Consider the following 15,154-nt stretch of genomic DNA (forward strand, 5'->3'; position numbering starts at 1 on the left):
GAGAGCGGCTGCTGTAACCGTGCCCCCAGCACCGACTGACATCCGGGTCAGCATTAGGGTTGCCTGTCAGTCAGGGCCGGGAGCATGGTTACAGCGGCCGCTCTCTATGCACAGAGCAATGACCGAACGCTGTGGGGGAATAAAGTTAGAGGTTGTCCACTACTTTTTATTGATGAGCTGTTATTGGTGTCAGTGGCCGGAAGTATTCCATCTTCTCATACTGGCCACCGCAGGGTACTACACATCTGCCTTCTATTGATTTGAATAGGAGTCGGATGTCCAATACTCTGCCGCGGCCACTATCAGAAGACGGCCAGCTCTGCAAGTGAGTACTTCAACCGCCAACACCGATAGCAGTAGATCGGCGGGGGTGTCAGACCTCGCTTTATCAGACATTGATGACTTATAAGGATAGGTCGTCAGTGAAAAAGTAAAGGACAACCTCTTTAGTTTCCTCATGGCAGTGGGGCTTTCAGTGCAGGTGCCGCAAGGTGTCAGAAAGCTATTAATTAAGGCTAGGTTCACACTAGCGTTGCGCCGCCCTGCGTCGGCGACGCAACGCGCGACGCACGTAAAAACGCGCGCAAACGCGCGCAAAAACGCGCGCGTTTTGCGACGCGTGCGTCGTTTTTGACGAAAATCGGACGCACAGAAAATGCTACAATGTAGCGTTTTCTTGCGTCCGACGCTAGCGTCGGAAACGACGCACGTGGCGAAAAACGCCACCAAAACGACGCACGCGTCCCCTATGTTAAACATAGGGGCGCGTCGCCGGCGCGTCGCCGGCGCAACAGCGACGCACATTGGCGGAACGCCAATGTGAACGTAGCCTAACAACGTATGTGCAGGTTAACCCCTTAGTGACCGAGCCAAATTTTTGAAATCTGACCAGTGTCATTTTATGTGGTAATAACTCTGCAACGCTTCAACAAATCCCAGTGATTTTGAGATTGTTTTTTCGTGACACATTATACTTTATGATAATGGTAAATTTTGTTCAACATTTTTTGTGTTTATTTATAAAAAATATCAAAAATTTTAGAAAAATGTTAAAAAATTAGCAATTTTCTAAATTTGAATGATTATCCCTTTAATCCAGATAGTCATACAACAGCAAACCATTAATAAATAACATTTCCCACATGTCTGCTTTACATCAGCACCATTTGTAAAATGTTATTTTATTTTGTTAGCATTTTAGGAGGTTTAAAAATGTAGCAACAATTTTTCATTTTTTCAAAGAAATTTACAAAATTTATTTTTTTAGGGACTTATCCATGTTTGAAGTCACTTTAGGGGTCCCATATATTGGGAAACCCACAAACGTGATACCATTTTAAAAACAGCACCCCTAAACATATTGAAAACAGCTGTCAGGTAGTTTATTAACCCTTCAGGTGCTTTACAGGAATTAATGCAAAGTGGTATGACAGAAATGAAAATGTGTATTTTTACCACCTAAATGCCTCTAACTTCTGAACAGATTACTACAGCCGTCAGACTCTAAGGCCGCTATTTGGTCATGAATTGCCATGGCAAACATCAGGACAACAAAATCATGATCTGAGGGCACCAATTGTGACAAAGAAGAAGCCCCCACACACTGTTAACCATTTATAATGATGTAGTCACTATTGACAGCAGCATCTAAGGGGTTAAACAGATTTAGATGGTGCAAATACTGATCATGGCTGATACAGCAAGTTGTCAGCTATAGTGTACAACCGAGAGATGCTGGATTGTCATCTGTATGGGGAGGCTATTCTCTTATATCTCAGGTCAGTTAAAAGACGTATTGGCGGTCATTAAGGGGTTAATAGCCTTATTTTACATGCCTGTTTCCCTTTAAGGTGAGTCAAAAGACGTGCGCACAGCTACTAGGGTGCACGGGTAGGTTCCCAAACCATATGCATATAGATATAAAGAACCCGGCTCTCAACTTGAATTAAACTTGAGGTTTTTTATTCCGTAGTACGAAAAAACGTTTCGGCCTAGTTTGGCCTTCTTCAGTTACGTACTGAAGGATGACTGAGAATAACCTCAGTATGTGTGATAAATCCGTAGGTAATCACTTAATGGTAGTCCGCTTAAATAGATATAGCGCAGCCCGGGTTTTCACGCCGACAGCGGTGGACACCGCAACAGGACCCGGCCACACTCAGCTCACAGCTGCACTATATCTATTTAAGCGGAGGCCACACTAGGCCGAAACGTTTTTTCGTACTACGGAATAAAAAACCTCAAGTTTAATTCAAGTTGAGTGCCGGGTTCTTTATATCTGTTTCCCTTTAAGCACATTTTTTAGCTGGAATTTAGGTGGCATCCGCCTGAAAGATGTCGTGTGCACATATCCTTATGGGAAGTTTTCAAAGGGTCTCCTAAACCTGTGTAGTTTAATGTAGAATTGCTTTCTTATCAGCCATGTGAGACTGACTTTGTTGGATTAAGAACAGGTATTCCAGGAAAATCCCTGCCCTCATGATCATTACTTTATCTCCTAAGGCTTCTTTCACACTTGCGTCGGTACAGGGCCGTCGAAAAGCGTCGGCCCGATGTACTGACGTACGTTGTGCAAATTCGGCACAACGTGGGCAGCGGATGCAGTTTTTCAACGCATCCGCTGCCCATTCTATGTCCCGGGGAGGAGGCGGCGGAGTTCCGGCCGCGCATGTGCAGTAGGAAATGGCGGATACGACGTACGAAAAAACGTTCCCTTGAACGTTTTTTAGTGCTGACGGTTCGCCAAAACACGACGCATCCAGTGCACGACGGATCGCGACATGTGGCCATACGTCGCGATCTGTCAGCAGTACAAGTCTACGGGAAAAAAACACATCCTGCGGGCACATTTGCGGGATGCGTTTTTTCCCCCCCAAAACTACGCATTGTGATGGATTTAACATGACGCAAGTGTGAAAGAGACCTAACTCTCTAGTTCTGAGAATTTCGAGAAACGTTTGCAAATTTGTGTGATTAAGTACTACTACTTTTATAAGTTACCAAATTTAGGGCCCCTGCTCCTTTTAAGTGTATGTTAAAAAATTGATATAATTTTGTACTGAAATAATTTCTCTAAACCAGGTCTGATTAAAGTGTTGTAGAGTGGCTGCTGATGTCTGGCCCCTAATTTAGGATTACTAGGTTTATTATTCTGGTTGTGATGATGGTGCATATATTCCATGCACATCACTGGAGCTGTGTCAACATGTTGTGACCGGGTGCGTTCATGGAGGGTGGGGACAAAGAGGGCGTGAATGAGGTGTCAGCACAGGACTGCTGAGCTCATCACATTCCTCAAACTTCCAGGGGCTCTGTTCAGACTCACTAGTCCAGGCGCTGCCCCATATACACATGCACTCATGGGGTTTTCCGCCTCCATTTCCTACAGCCCTCCCCCATGACATCCTGTTACTCTTCACTTTGTATATCCCCTTTGTCATTGTGAGTTCTCGCTCTTCCTCCTTCATCTAAACACTTCCCATAGTATTTGTGTTGCATAGAAAACAGAAATTTGTAATAAACATTTTTTTTTGGATGTGGGTAAAGCTTTTAGTAGCCTTTCCCCTTTCTTTGCATTTTACACAGATTTCTCCTCTATACCTCACATGCGTAAAGTCAACCGTTCGACCCACACTCTGTAAATCCGACATAAACTTCAAGCGCTTGTATTATTATGCTTCACAAGCTCAGAAGACAGGATCTTACAGACGGCAAAGGTTTTACAGCTTGCACCTTGGTTGATTCCTTTTTTTTTCTTTTTGGGACCTGGGAGGTTGTGAGAGGGTTAATGGCAGGACAAGAACCCTGTAAATTCCCATTTTGGACATGGGATCTGGAAAATCAACAATTGTGAAATAAGGTGTTTTTTGTTGTTGTTTTTTTTACTTTGGTCTGTAGAGGTTTTACTCCAAAAATGTATTTAGTATTTCAGTTATGTATTCTTAGACTATATGTGTATGTATTGTACTTGTGTATACACACATGCTTATATGGTATAACTTCTATTTATGATGTTATGTTAACAAGAAGCATTCGTGGACACATCTAAGCCACTGATCTCTGTGTAAAAATGCCTGTCTGCAGTTCTCATGTAACCAGAGTAAAAGACCTGCTGCTACCAAAAGGGCCTGTTGCCAGGTCAGAAGTGGGCAGTTTATTCTCTATGTTCCCGAGTATCCACCAATGTCAATTTTTTTTTTTAAACAAATATCACTGAAAGTGACTTAAGAGTTTTTAGATTTCGGAAATCCCCTGTCCTCCAGCTGCAGTTTGTTTTAAAAAAGAATCCGCGCTCTACTCAACGTCCCTGGGTCCAGTACTGATTCTCTGCTGCTGCTCACAATGGCTGTTATTGTCTGCAACAATGACATCATGTTGACAGTCAATTAATGAATTCATGGGCTAATATCATCAACTCAGACATAGCCATTGAGTTCACTTATTGGCTGCAGGGCTGGTGACGTGTCTGCAGCGCAGCAGACAATGACCTACACCGACGGCAGTGTTGGAGACACCACACTGAAGCAAGGGACCGTAAGTAACGCTACTTAAAAAAAAAAAATCCGCAGCCAGACAGCGTTTTCCCAAAACCTGAAAACCTCTTTACGTGCCCACGATCACTAATAGTAGTGTTTTCGACACCTTTTAATTTATCTGCATCCAAACCGCTGCGTTCTAATTAGGCTACGTTCACACTAGCGTTGCGCCGCCCTGCGTCGGCGACGCAACGCACGAAAAAACGCGCGCAAATAGGCGCGCGTTTTGCGACGCGTGCGTCGTTTTTTGACCAAAATCGGACGCACAGAAAATGCAACTTGTTGCATTTTCTTGCGTCCGACGCTAGCGTCGGAAACGACGCAAGTGTCGAAAAACGCCACCCTAAAAACGCACGCGTCCCCTATGTTAAACATAGGGGCGCGTCGCCGCTGCGTCGCCGGCGCAACAGCGACGCACATTGGCGGAACGCCAATGTGAACGTAGCCTAACTGCACTTGTTCTTTTGCACAGTGGATTCATTGCATGTAAGACATTCTATGGTCTCCACTGCAGTAGTTGACATGCTGCAACTCGTATACCTGCACCGTGGGTTAGTTTACACAGCAGTAAATAGATTTATTTCTGTAAACTTCATGCACTGTGCTTGTAATGTAGAATGTAGAGTTGTAGACCCAGCGCAAATGCATGGCCTCCAAAACGCTACTATTTCGGATAGTGGTCACGTACCCTTTAGGACTGGAGATACATACCGTATTGACTCGAGTATAAGCCGGGTATGCATTGTCCCCTGATCCCTATCCTGGTATACATGGCCCCTTCATCCCTATCCTGGTATACATGGCCCCCTCATCCCCATTTTGGTATGCATGGGCTCCCTCATCCCTATCCTGGCTTGCATGGCTCCCTCATCCCCACCCTGGTATGCATGGCCCCTCATCCCCATCCTGGTATGCATGGCCCCTCATCCCTATCCTGGTATAGTTACATAGTTATTACATAGTTACATAGTTATTAAGGTTGAAGGAAGACTATAAGTCCATCTAGTTCAACCCATAGCCTAACCTAACATTCCCTAACATGTTGATCCAGAGGAAGGCAAAAAAAACCCATGTGGCAAAGAGTAAGCTCCACATTGGGGAAAAAAATTCCTTCCCGACTCCACATACGGCAATCAGACTAGTTCCCTGGATCAACGCCCTATCAAGGAATCTAGTGTATATACCCTGTAACATTATACTTTTCCAGAAAGGTATCCAGTCCCCTCTTAAATTTAAGTAATGAATCACTCATTACAGCATCATACGGCAGAGAGTTCCATAGTCTCACTACTCTTACAGTAAAGAATCCGCGTCTGTTATTATGCTTAAACCTTTTTTCCTCCAAACGCAGAGGATGCCCCCTTGTCCCGGTTTCAGGTCTATGATTAAAAAGATCATTATCCCCATCCTTGTATGCATGGCCCCTCATCCCCATCCTGGTATGCATGGTCCCCTAATCCCCATCCTGGTATGCATGGCTCCTCATCCCCATCCTGGTATGCATGGCCCCCTCATCCCCATCCTGGTATGCATGGCCCCCTCATCCCCATCCTGGTATGCATGGCCCCCTCATCCCTATCCTGGTATGCATGGCTCCTTATCCCCATCCTTGTATGCATGACCCCCTCATCCCTATCCTGGTACGCATCGCTCCTCATCCCTATCCTGGTATGAGTGGCTCCTCATCCCCATCCTGGTATGCGTGGCTCCCTCATCCCCATCCTGGTATGCGTGGCTCCCTCATCCCCATCCTGGTATGCGAGGCTCCCTCATCACCATCCTGGTATGCGAGGCTCCCTCATCACCATCCTGGTATGCGTGGCTCCCTCATCCCAATCCTGGTATGCGTGGCTCCCTCATCACCATCCTGGTATGCGAGGCTCCCTCATCACCATCCTGGTATGTGTGGCTCCCTCATCCCTATCCTGGTATGTGTGGCTCCCTCATCACCATCCTGGTATGCGTGGCTCCTCATCCCCATCCTGGTATGGGTGGCTCCTCATCACCATCCTGGTATGCGTGGCTCCTCATCCCCATCCTGGTATGCATGGCCTCCTCATCCCCATCCTGGTATGCGTGGCTCCTCATCCCCATCCTGGTATGCGTGGCTCCTCATCCCCATCCTGGTATGCGTGGCTCCTCATCCCCATCCTGGTATGCGTGGCTTCTCATCCCCATCCTGGTATGGGTGGCTCCTCATCCCTATCCTGGTATGCATGGCTCCTCATCCCCATCCTGGTATGCATGGCTCCTCATCCCCATCCTGGTATGCGTGGCTCCTCATCCCTATCCTGGTATGCATGGCTCCTATGAGGAGGCAATCACTTTTTCACAGATGGCCATGTAGGTTTGGATTTCTTTTTCCCTTAATAAAGACCTTCATTCAAAATCTGCATTTTGTGTTTGCTTGTGTTATCTTTGTCTAATATTTACATTGGTTTGGTGATCTGAAACATTTAAGTGTGACAAACATGCAAAATAACAGGAAATAAGGAAGGGGCAAACACTTTTGCACACAACTGTATGCCCAGCAAGTCACTCTGACATTGCTATGCATATGTTAATTTTTTGGGGGGGAAGTTTCTAGCACTTTTTCAGGCTGGTCCAATCTGAGTTAAATCTGAGTTATGAAACTTGCATATCCTCTAGCTATCAAAAAAGTCCAGTCAACCCAGCTACATTATTTGGGGATGAAACCAACTTGTTCTGAAGTTGCAGAGCTGAGAAGACTTGTGAAACTGTAGACAGCTGTGCAAGGAGTGAGCAGCACTTGCAGTCAGTGACAGGTGAGGGGTGAAGGCCATAATCCTGGCCCGCCTGCCACCTTGCTCTGCTGCTAAATGGAATGTGCAGCTACAAAGAGGAGGCTATTGTGAAAGAAGACTTAATTACAGCTACAGAGTGCATTGTTTGGGTTGGTGTCAGTTCGCGTACATGCAGGGGCAAAGTGGGGAATGCAGCATTTAGGGTATGTGCACACGTTCAGGTTTTTTCGTGTTTTTTTTCGCGATAAAACTGCATTAGAAACTGCAGACATATGCATCCTATCATTTAGAATGCATTCTGCGAAAAAAAAAACGCACCGCGGTAAAAAAAAGCAGCATGTTCATTAATTTTGCGTTTTTTTTTCACGTTTTTCCCGTTATTTTATGCATTTGGAAAAAATGCTAGAAAAAACGCATCAAAAACACGCAAAAAAACGCGCAAAAAAAAATGCATGCGGTTTTCTGGCAGAAATGTCAGGTTTTTGTCAGGAAAATTTCTGCAAGAAATCCTGACGTGTGCACATACCCTTAGGCTAGGGTCACATTGCGTTAGTGCAATCCGTTTAGCGCTAGCGGATTGCGCTAACGCAATGTTTTTAAAGGGCCGCGTTTCGGGGTCGCGTTAACGTCCCCGCTCTCGCAGATCCCCGATCTGCGAGAGCGGGGAACGGACCTCGGGCGCGCCGCGGACGCTGCAAGCAGCATCCGAGGCGCGCTACAAAAGACCGGCGCGTCGCTAGCGCGTGCCGAAAATGACACGCGCTAGCAATGCGCTGGTACATTGCGGGCAATGGGAGCGCTAACGGACGCGTTGCATGGCGTTAATTTCGCCGTGCAACGCTGTCCGTTAGCTCTCTGACCAAAACGCAATGTGACCCCAGCCTTACTGTCTGTGGAAAGAAAATGTATACTTCCTGAGAAGTTTAACCCCTTAACGACCGCCGATACGCCTTTTAACAGCGGCAGTTAAGGGTACTTAAACCACAGCGCCGTTAATTAACGGCGCTGTGGAAAAAGTGAATAGCGCCCCCCAGAGTCGGATTTTCTCTGGGGTCTCGGTTGCCGGGGGTAGCCGAGACCCCAAAGGACATGATTCGGGTTTTTTTTTCTTACTGACCCCCGAGTTGCGATCGCCGGTAATTAACCGTTTACCAGCGGTCGCAAACCCCCCCCCCCAAAAAAAAAACAAACAAACCGCGATTTCCCATTTAATTTCTCTGTCCTCCGATTTTTTTTATTTTTTATTTTCATGGCTCTACATTATAAACTTCTGTGAAGCAGTTGGGGGTTCGTAGTGCTCACCACACATCTAGATAAGCTCTTTGGGGGGGGTCTAGTTTCCAAAATGGGGTCACTTGTGGGGGGTTTCTACTGTTTAGGTACATCAGGGGCTCTGCAAATGCAACATGACGCCCCCAGAGCATTCCATCAAAGTCTGCATTCCAAGCGGCACTCATTCCCTTCCGAGCCCTGATGAGTGCCCAAACAGTGCCCTCCCACCTATGGGGTATCCGCATACTCAGGACAAACTGGTCAGCAGATTTTGGGGTCCAATGTCTCCTGTTACCCTTGAAAAAATAAAAAAATTGCAAGCTAAAAATCATTTTTGAGGAAAAATAAAAAGGATTTTTTATTTTCACGGCTTTACTTTATAAATTTCTGTGAAGCACTTGGGGGTTTAAAGTGCTCACCACAAATCTTGATAAGTTCCTTAAGGGGTCTAGTTTCCAAAATGGGGTCACTTGTGGGGGGTTTCCACTGTTTAGGCACATCAGGGGCTCTGCAAATGCAACATGGCGTCCGATCAATTCCAGCCAATTCTACATTGAAAAAGTCAAACGGCACTCCTCTTCCAAGCTCTGCGGTGCGCCCTAACAGTGGTTTACCCCCACATATGGGGTATTGGCGTATTCAGGAGAAATTGCACAACAGAATTTATTGTTAAATTTCTGTTTTTACACTTGGGAAAAAAAAATGGTTCTGAAGTAAAATGTTTGCAAAAAAAAAGTTAAATGTTCATTTTTTTCTTCCACATTGTTTCAGTTCCTGTGAAGCACGTAAAGGGTTAATAAAGTTCTTGAATGTGGTTTTGAGCACCTTGAGGGGTGCAGTTTTTAGAATTGTGTCACACTTGGTTATTTTCTATCATATAGACCCCTCAAAATGACTTCAAATGAGATGTGGTCCCTAAAAAATATTGGTATTTGTAAAAATGAGAAATTGCTGGTCAACTTTTAACCCTTATAACTCCCTAACAAATTTTTTTTTTCTTAAATTGTGCTGATGTAAAGTAGACATGTGGAAAATGTTATTTATTAACTATTTTTCGTGACCCATCTCTCTGATTTAAGGGCATAAAAATACAAATTTTGAAACTTGCAAAATTTTAAAAAATTTCGCCATATTTCTGTTTTTTTTCCATAAATAATAGCAAGTAATATCGAAGAAATGTTACCACTAACATGAAGTACAATATGTCACGAAAAACAGAATCAGCGGGATCCGTTAAAGCGTTCCAGAGTTATAACCTCATAATGTGACAGTGGTCAGAATTGTAAAAATTGGCCTGGTCATTAAGTACCAAATTGGCTCTGTCACTAAGGGGTTAATAAACAAGAGACTGGTAATTAGACAGGCGGGAGGACCCAATCTCTGCTGTTTTTTTAATACATCACATTATGCCCTTTTGTAGTACATTTACACAAGTAGATAATTGGCAAATGAGTGTTCCTAGGAACACTGGCCCCATTTATCCACCAGTATAAACATGCCGGTGATCATGAGCAAAGGGCTCGTTGGTTGGGTGATGGGATTGTTTATACTTGCAAAAATGTTTTTTTTTTTTTTTTTAATCGTCACCATATTGCCCTGTCTAAACAGGGGATGTTTTCCGCCAATAACATGATACTGCCTGGGTACAGAACAAAAGTAATTGCATTCATTCTGTAGCCATTATTTTGTCAGTGTAAATAGGTCTGCATCGAGTGCCCCACAGCAGTGTGCGGACTGTCTGCTGGCTCTCCTGACCTGGACATGACTACTTCATGTATTTCGTCCGTTCTCTGTCCGATGTATACTGCTGTCTGACTGTGCCCATAGTCTTATGCTTGTTAATGGTGCCCCATTCAGTGTAAATCATGTGCTTTTGGGATCATTCTTGCTGTTAGTTAGGGTCAATAGAGCTAGGGCAAAATGTGGCTGCTCTACACATGCTTGAATGAGGCCTAGCGCCTGTTTGCTTTCGGTTGCGGAGATTGATTGCTTTCCACGCACATACATCAGATAACTCCAGACCTCTATTCTCCAAATGGAAGTCAAAAGAGTGTTCTTTATCAGGCTGGCATCCATTGGTAGACCTTTTAACTGTATGGTATAGTGTAGTCTGTGAAGAATGATATTGCATAGTTCACATTTGGGTGCATGCTCATCTATGCAATGGTAAGCGTCTGAGGTATACCCAGAGAAATCCTTCTAACGTGTACATCCAGCATATACGCCAGCCACGTATAAATACATCCTGAATACCCAATACACTTGTTGGTTGAGTGAACTGTTTTTTTTAGCTTGTTTAACTCCTTAACAAAATATTAGATATTTATGAGCTTCTGGGATAATTGTGTGTAGAGAGCGGGCTCAGGAGCTGAGCTCCCTACAGTAACGACAAATACTGGCTATATGAAAGAAGCCCCCCTCCTTCTCCCATCAAAGTTTTTCTTAATATATTGCAATCCTCATATTACATAGCACTGTGTACTTACAATTGCTCATTTTGTCTGTCTACCCAGCTGCAGTAATTCTTTTTTCTGCTCTATGTAGAAAAAGGAAATCTTTTAGCTGCTTAAATTATCACCCTCTTCACCTCCTGGCCTAACTCTGCTCCTCACTCCCCAGCCAGGGAGTTTTGCAGTAACTAATGAATTGTGCAGGGAAAATTGACCTCCTGTTTCTACAGTGACATGTAAAAGTTTGGGCACCCCTGGTCAAAATTACTATTTTTGTGAACAGTTAAGCAAGTTGAAGATGAAGTGCTTTCTAAAGGCCTAAAGTTAAAGATCAGGCCTTTCCTTTGTATTTTAGGCAACAACAAAAAAAAATTGTCATTTTTTTACATTTTATTATTATTATTATTATTATTATACATTTTTATAGCGCCATTTATTCCATGGTGTTTTACATGTGAATACGGGGCAAATATAGACAATACATTAAACATGAGCAAAAAACAAGGCACACGGGTACCTAAGGAGAGAGGACCCTGCCCGTGAGGGCTCAGTCTGCAGTGGATGGGTGAGGATACACTAGGAGAGGGTAGAGCTGGTTGTGCGGCGGTTCAGTAGGTTGAGGATCACTGCAGGCTGTAGGCTTGTCAGAAGAGGTGTCTTCAGGTTCTTTTTGAAGGTTTCTATGGTAGGCGAAAGTCTGGTGTGTTGTGGTAGAGAGTTCCAGAGTATGGGGCAAGCACGGGGGAAGTCTTGGATGCGGTTGTGGGAAGAAGAGATGAGAAGGGAGTAGAGAAGGAGGTCTTGAGAGGATCAGAGGTTGCGTGTAGGTAGGTACCAGAGACCATGTCACAGATGTATGGAGGAGACAGGTTGTGGATGGCTTTGTACGTCATTGTCAGGGTTTTGAACTGGAGTCTCTGGGCGATAGGAAGCCAGTGAAGGGCTTGGCATCAGGGAGAGGCTGGGGAATAGCGGGGACACAGGTAGATTAGTCGGGCAGCAGAGTGTAGGATGGATTGGAGTGGTGCTAGAGGGGAGGCCAGAGAGTAGGAGGTTGGAGTAGTCAAGGCGGGAGATAAGGACATGCACTAGTATCTTTGTGGTGTCGTGGTCAAGGAATGCTCGGATTCGGGAAATATTTTTGAGTTTGAATATAGCAAAAAAAGAAAAAAGATCACCTCCGCACAGCTGCAGCCAAACTAACCACCTAGCATAGCAATCGAATAATGCTGGGAGTCCCACATGGCAGCTCCAGTGGTGCAGTATCCAAGGAAAACAAAACGAAAAATATCCAAATGTATAAGAAGAGAGGAACGCACTCACCGGGCAGGTAAAATCCAATCCTTTATTACAGCATGGACAAACTTAGCAGGGAGGGGAGTGGAGGATGACGGACGACGGCCGTTTCACGCTTACGAGCGCTTCTACGGGACCCGTACATGTAACTTTTTTGTGCCAACGGTCCGCCAAAACACGACACATCCGTCGCACAACGGATACGACGTGTGCCCATACGTTGCAGTGCGTCGCTAATGCAAGTCTATGGAGAAAAAACCGCATCCTGCGGTCAACTTTGCAGGATGCAAAACGACGCATTGCGACATACAGCAAACGACGCAAGTGTGAAAGTAGCCTTAGGAGGTGAGGTCAGGTTCGGATAGGTAGATCTGTGTGTCATTGGCGTAGAGATGGTACTGCATACCGTGGGATTCTATGAGCTGTCCAAGCCGAAGGTGTAGATGGAGAAGAGTAGGGGTCCTAGACCAGAGCCTTGAGGAACAGCTACTGACAAGGGGTGAAGTGAGGAGGTGGTGTGGGGGAGGGAGACACTGAATGTTCGGTCTGTCAGATATGAAGAGATCCAGGATAGGGCCAAGAGATGAGAGGATCTGTAGCAGAAGGGAATGGTCCACAGTGTCGAAGGCAGAAGACAGGTCCAGGAGAAGGAGGACAGAGTAGTGTCGCTTGCTCCTGGCAGTTAGTAGGTCGTTGATGACTATAGTTAGGGCAGTTTCAGTTGAGTGATGGGGTCGGAAGCCAGATTGTAACCGATCAAAGAGGGAGTAGGAGGAGAGGTGGGAGGACAGTTCAAGATGGACATGTTGCTCTTGTAATTTGGAGGCTTAAGGGAGAAGAGATATCAGGCGATAGCTAGACACAGATGATGGGTCGAGGGAGGGCATTTTGAGGATGGGTGTGATCTTGGCATGCTTGAAGGATGAGGGGAAGCCTGTTGAGTGTGAGAGTTTTGTTATGCATGAGCGGGGCAGCCGAATCGAGTGTTGCTGTTATTGTGGTGTTACAAAAAGTGGCAGCAGCATCTGTGTCATGAAGGGAGGCTATGTCTGTAAGAGAGTTCGGAGAAGGGACTCAGAAAGTGATTGTAAATTAAGGTGTTTGAGATTTCTGCGAGGGTGTAATTTTAAAAATTACATAAAAATAGGTCATTGCAAAAGTTTGGGCACCCCTGGAGATTTGTGGCCTCAGATAACTTTGCCAAGGTTTCACACCTTAATTAGCCTGTTAAGGTTATGGCTTGTTCACCATCATCATTATTAGGAAAGGCCAGGTGATGCAAATTTCCCAGTTTTATAAAAAGCTTTATAAAAAGCTTTATAAAAACCCAGCCTCCTCTAACTTTGTGTTTAAAACAAAAAAAAACCTAGCACTCAAAATGGTAGAGGCCCACACAGCTGGAAAATGCTATAAGATGATAGCAAAGCGTTTTCAAGTTGCCCTTTCCTCAGATTGAAATGTAATTAAGAAATGGCAGTTAACAGGAACAGTGGGTCAAAATAAGCTCTGGAAGACAAAGCAAAACTCCAGTGAGAGCTGCTAGAGAGGCAAATCCGAACCCCTTCTTTAGTTGTGGTACATTGTTTTAATGTTCAGAGACACCTGCACAAATATGGTCTTCATATAAGAGTCATCTGAAGAAAACCTCTGCTGCCTCATCACCAGAAAATTCAGCTTCAGAAGAATGAAAATTAATATCTAAACAAGCCTGAGGCATTTTGGAAACAAGTACTGTGGACCAATGAGGTTCAACTAGAACTCTTCGACCACAATGATCAAAGATATGTGTGGAGGAAAAAGGGCACAGAATTTCAGGAAAAGAACATCTCGACAACCATTTAGCATGGGGTCGATCCAATCGTGCTTTGGGGTTGGGTTGTAGCCAATAGCAGAGAGAACATTTAATGGGTGGAGGGAAGAATGAATGTAATGAAATTTCAACCACCTCTTGATGCAAACACCATCTGTAATAATAATAAAAAAAAAAAGCTGGAGGATGGCTACAGACCTATCAAAATCCACATTAGACCACCCCCAAAGGTGCGAGCTGAAGATTTTTCAATGGCCCTCACGGTCCATCTATCTGAACATCATTGAAAATCTGTGGCTAGACCTCAAAATAGCAGTGCATGCAAGACAACCCAGAAATATTATAGAACTGGATGAATTTTGGCTACAAAAAAGCGTTTGCTAGCTGTGATGCTTTCAAAAGGGTGTGCTGCTAGGTACTAACCATGAAGGGTGCCCAAACTTTTGCATTGGCCCATTTTCCTTTTTGAAAAATTAAGTGTGCCTAAAATACAAAGGAAATGTGTCCTTTTTAACTTTAGGCCTTTTAGAGATAATTTCATCTTCAATGCTAACTGTTCACAGTAATTTTGATCAGGGGTGCCCAAACTTTTAAATGCCACTGTACATGGAGCTTAGAATGATTCAGCTAGTCTGTTTTTAATCTTGTAATGTCACAGACCTAATGGAAAACAGAAGATTTAGCTGGGTAGAAGGGCAAGGTGAGCAATTGTAAGTACCCTGTGCTATGTAAAATGATAACTGCAATATATTAAGAGGATACAAATTTTGATGGGAGGAGGAGGAGGGCTTCTTTAAATAGATGGCACCTATCTCTTAAAGGGAACCTGTCACCTGAATTTGGTGGGCCCTTTTTTTGGTCCGATGGGCGGTGTTTTCGGGTCTTTTATTCACCCCTTCCTTTCCCGCTGGCCGCAATATTGTCTGGAAGTTGATACGCTTTCCTCCGTAGAACACGCGTGTGCAAAACATTCTTGCCTTGCGCGGTATGCTTTGCCCAGCTGCGGGCAAAGCCAAAAAGCATTAG

General features: G+C 44.6%; 1 protein-coding gene across 1 annotated transcript in view; it reads left to right on the plus strand.

The window, feature by feature from the left end:
* HIPK3 (homeodomain interacting protein kinase 3) overlaps positions 1-15,154 on the plus strand; it is a 250,315-nt gene that overhangs the window by 4,245 nt on the left and 230,916 nt on the right. The gene's annotated exons all lie outside the window — the stretch shown is intronic.

Source organism: Ranitomeya imitator, chromosome 9, assembly GCF_032444005.1.
Source record: "Ranitomeya imitator isolate aRanImi1 chromosome 9, aRanImi1.pri, whole genome shotgun sequence".
NCBI classification, from domain to species: domain Eukaryota; kingdom Metazoa; phylum Chordata; class Amphibia; order Anura; family Dendrobatidae; genus Ranitomeya; species Ranitomeya imitator.